This window comes from Nannospalax galili, unplaced genomic scaffold, assembly GCF_000622305.1.
Source record: "Nannospalax galili isolate Female #2095 unplaced genomic scaffold, S.galili_v1.0 scaffold257, whole genome shotgun sequence".
Classification (NCBI taxonomy): Eukaryota; Metazoa; Chordata; class Mammalia; order Rodentia; family Spalacidae; genus Nannospalax; species Nannospalax galili.
Window position 1 is genome coordinate 127,913 of NW_008340854.1, and position 5,036 is coordinate 132,948.

Below are 5,036 nucleotides of genomic sequence, written 5' to 3' on the forward strand. Positions count from 1 at the left end.
TATGAGCCATTAGATTTTAAAAGAACACATTTTATGAAAGAATACACTTCATGAGAGGAATAAACTAAGGAGAGCTGGTAAGGAATCTGTCGTGTCCCACACAGTAAATCAGCAGATAATGAGAGGGGAGGAGCTATAAAGAATCCAGTCAGAACAGCAACCAGCCAAACCATGGGTGTACCGAACACCTCTCAATAGCAACCTTAAATGCAAATGGCCTGAACTCGCCCTTTAAAAGATGCAGACTAACTGACTAGATTCAAAAGATGAGATTCAACTATCTGCTGTCTCCAAGAGACAACTTCACTGGCAAGGACACCCAGAACCTGACAGTCAAAGGACAAAAGTCAACCTTTCAAGCAAACCGAAGCTGAAAAGAAGTTGGTATAGCTATTTTCGTATCTCAGAAGGTGGACTTTAAGCCAAAACTAAGCAGAAGAGTTGCTTTTTTAAAATATGGAATACTTCACAAATTTGTGTGTCATCTTCGCACAGGAGCCATGCTAATCTCTGTATCATTCCAATTTTAGTATATGTGCTGCCCAAGTGAACACCAGAAGGCTTTTTTAAGCCCGCTATATATTAATAAAGACATAACAATTATAAATACTTATACACCTGATTTCATAAAACAAACACTAAAAGGCATGGAAGGTTTGCTAGGTCTTGGTGTAATAATTGAGGGTAACTTCAATAACCCACTCTCATGTTAAAACTCAGCAAAGCCTGGAGAGATGGCTCAGTGATTAAGAGCACTGGCTGCTCTTACAGAAAATTCAGGTTTAGTTCCCACATGGCAGCTAACAGCCGTCCTCAGCCCCAGTTCCAGAGGATCTGATGCCCTCTACTGGCTTCCATGCACATTGCACACATGTGGTGCACTTACACACATGCAGACAAAATACTCATACAACTTATATACATGCAACTTAAAAATTAATTAATTATTTAAAAATCAATAAAGAGGAACTGGAGAGATGGCTCAGCGGTTAAGAACACTTGCTGTTCTTGAAGAAGACCTGGGTTCAAATTCCAGCACCCACATGGCAGCTAACAACTGTCTATAACTATAGTTCCAAGGGATCCAGCAGCCTTTTCTGTCCTCCGAGGGCATTGCATGACACGGGTGCACTTACCTACATGCAGACAATACATGCATACACATAAAATAATAAATTAAAATAATATATATTTTTTAAATATTTTAAAAATCAACAAAGAAAGTTTAAGGTTAAACTACTTCACAAGCTAATTGGATTTAACAGATAACAGAATAGCTCATCCAACAGATATGGAATTCACATTCTTCTCAGTGGCCAGCCACTGCTTCTCTAAAATTAGGGCTGAAGGAGACTAAACAAGATGGTGGAGGAATGAAGTGTGCCTCAGGCAGCCGGCCTCAGCCCGGGGCTCATGGCTCCCAGAAAACTGAATGGACCGTGTGAGGAACCTTATCATACAAGACAAATATTTACGTGACCATAGGTGTGTCTGTATTAATCTCAAAATTCTGGACCCAGGATGTGACAAGTAAGAAAGAAAACAACTGGAGAGTCAAGATGGTGGTGCAGCTGAACCAATGACAGCAACAGCAACTTGGCACAAGGACCTAGAGACGTGACTCTGGCCCTCTTCATTTTATTAAGAATCTTGATGCTTCTAGGTTGAATTTGGGACTTGGCAAGTAAAAGGGATAAAACCTAGGGAGCCAAAATGGCGCTGGCCTGGTCACCCAGGCGCACCTGCAGTGTGGAGTGGAGATGACATGGCTGCCCATATGGTCATGGCACCCATGGTTGGCAGAGCACAATCACCACCAAGAGGCTATCAAGAGCAGGCTGCAGTCCACAACAACATTAGGAATCTGAGAGCTCTAAAGAGCTCAGGAAATAAACTAGAGGACCCTGGAGTAAAGCTGTCCTGTGAAGCTATGAATTGGGTACCTCTGAGCTAATTGCCGCCTGCTGTGAGAAACTCGCTTTTTCTTTTATCCACAGTAAAACCCTTTTGGGGGAATCAGTCTGTTGGGGAACACCTGGGACCACAGTGGGGTGACTGTGACCACAAATAGCCAAAGTGTAACCTTATGCAAGGGCTGAGGACAACTGACTGATGAGGAAAAACAAGTGTTCCTGACTACATAGAAAAGGAGAAATCCCTATTTGGCATTCCTAAGCAGCGTGCTGGCTAAGATGGTGACATCCAAACATGGAAGATCCAGGAGACAAGTCAGTTGCACTTAGGACCTCTGGGAGACGTTCTTCCTCATGCTTCCACTGTGCTGCCTGGGAGAGAGTGTCCTCTTCAACGAGGACTTGGTGCATGACCTCAGTCAATTATGGTAACTGAGAGACACCAAATTCTCGGGCAAAAGAAAATGAAAGGTGTGTTCAAGCTGCTGGAAGTCCACACCTCACCTCTCAGCTCAGAACCACTTAACTTTCTCCATCCTTCCCCTCTTCGCTCCATTGGTCTACAAGGATCCTTCAATTTGGCTTAGTTCTTGACCTCATTCACTGACCTCACAGATGTGCTCAGTGTCTTCAGTAAGCACGTAGTGACGTAGGTAGTTCTATTTCATTAAGGTCCTCTTTTTTGAAAGGGTTCTTTGGAAAATGGTCATTCAAATCTGGCAAAGAACAAAGGTGTTACGGTCATGTTAGCTTTGCTAACATTTGAAGAAAAGTTCATCTCTTGCCACGTTTTGACTGTAAGGTTGGATTCTTTTGGGTTACTATGGCAGAGTCAGTTTTCTACAACTGGATTTGCCTGGGACACAGGTGAGAACTTAGATGCTTGCACCCAGAACCTGTGACAAGAAGGGGAGTCTTACAATCCCAGTGTGAAGGCATATACTTGATTCATGGGGGGTCCTCTCATGCATATCTTATGCAAAGGAGAAACTTAAATTCTCTATTAATTGCTTAGTAAAATCAAGTTGGCCAAAGAGTATGACACTCCACAAAGAGAGAGATGGTGTTAAAACTTCAGTCTCTAGGAAAGAAGATGCTGTCACAGATGCCTCTGAGTTCAATAGACAGTCTGTGGCTATTATAACATATGGGGTGTGTGTGTGTGCGTGCGTGTGTGTGTGTGTGTGTGTGTGTGTGTGTGGTGTGGTGTGGTGTGTATGTGAGCATACATGTGCATTCAGATATGTGTGCATGTAGAGGCTAAAGGAAACCTTGGGTGTCATTCCTCAGGTACCAGCCACCATTGTTTTTCTTCAGACAAGGTCTCTCACTGGCCTGGAATTGGCCAAGCAGGCTAAACTGGCCAGCCAATGAGCTCCAGGGATTGGCCTGTCTCCACCTCCTCAGTACTGGGATTACAATTGTACACCACTATGCCCAGATTTTTTTTTTTTAACATGGGTTTAGGGGACTGAACTCAGGACCTCATCTTGCAAGACAACTACTTTACCAACCTTCTCCAGCCCATAAGGTATTTTTCTATTGCCAATTTTTAAAGGCAAGGGATTGGTTTCAATAAGATAGTTAATCCCTTGTATTATGGTAAGTGAGTTATTCTGGGTATTAATGGGATAAGCCTAGTTCTTGGTGGCTAAGTTACAAAAGTAAGAGCAGATGCGTCAAGAAAATAAATCATAAAACCAGCTGCTCAAGTTTGATTCTCTGTCGTGGTAAAACACTGACCCAAAGAAACTTGGGGACGAAAGGGTTTATTTGACTTGCAGATACAGTTCTTCATCAAGGAAACTCAAGGCAGGAACCTAGAGAAAGACCACAGAGGAATTGCTTACTAGCTTGCCTCCCCTGGCTTGCTTAGTTGTCTTTCTTTTATGGCCCAGGCCCATCTGCCTAGGATGAACCACCCACAGTGGGCTGGGCCCTCCTATATCATTTAACAATTAAGAAATTACCTCCAGGGTGGGTAATGGTACGGTAGGGCAGAGGAGGGAGGAAGAGGAGGGATCACTAACACTAAAGGCCTTTTGAAAGAGTCATGTGGAAACTTACAACAGAAGCGTCTTTCAATACAATATAGAAAGAGCTTAAATGTAGTTACCCAATAACAGAAGTTCAAAGGGCCTCATAGACACCATACGCTAGCAAATGAAAACCCAATGCCTGGAATGGACTTCGCTTTTGAAGTTGTTGACCAGAGACATCCCATAGATCCTCAAACAATACTGGCTATTGCCATTGCACTTAGTTACCCACCAGAACTTGACAGTAAGACTCTATTGCTGAAGACAATGCATACCTGAGTCACAGAACAAACAAGAAATCAAGCTGACCCTGAAGCTACATCTCTGCTGGCTAGCTTTCCTAGTACTGGAAGGTGTTATGTATATTATCGTCAGAGAAAGATAATCATCAACCCTACCAGCTGTGAACCCTGTGAGCTACAATAACAACTGGCTTGGAAAAGTTTCCTCAATGGTGCAATAGTGGCACGAATATTATTGGAGTGCTGCTAAAATTCCTTCTGGGAGGCGCAAACAAGTCTGGCCCCCTCCCCACCTTGCTCCCAACAACAAAGCAAGATACAATTTCACTAAATTTCAATTTGAAAAACCAGCGAGTTTATTGGACTTACTTACAGAGACTTACAGAGGTGAAGGGTTACTTACAGGAGTGTGGGTGCTCCCCTCCTAAGGCCGCACTGGAAAGTCCCCATCCAGGCATGGGTCATGACTTCCCAGAAGCTGTACAAAATGGCAAGAGATACTCCCTATGGACTTCCTCCATTTAATGTACCCTTAGGCCCTCCCCCTTGTGCACCTAGGGCCAACTGGTTGGTTGTGAGGCATGGCTAACTCCCCCTTCCCTCTTTTCTTGTGGAGGGTCAACAGTCAACAAGATTTATGATGATCCTAGGCAAGTGGTTGTAACCAAGCTTGGGAAGAAGGCATCTGTCCATAGCTTGCCAGTCAGATGACAGTCCTATGCAACATGGAGTAGCCAACCACATTCTAATTGAATTTAAGGTCTACTTCACAAGATGGATTCCATACCTGACACAGTTACCAGGGTCAAGAACTTGTGGCTAGACAGGTCACAGACCATAGA

The 5,036-nt window shown here is 43.6% G+C and overlaps 1 non-coding gene across 1 annotated transcript; it reads right to left on the reverse strand.

The window, feature by feature from the left end:
* Positions 1-450: 450 nt before the first annotated feature.
* On the reverse strand, positions 451-554 carry LOC115070840. The gene has a single exon (XR_003849960.1). It is a non-coding gene; the product is annotated as a U6 spliceosomal RNA (small nuclear RNA).
* Positions 555-5,036: the final 4,482 nt, after the last annotated feature.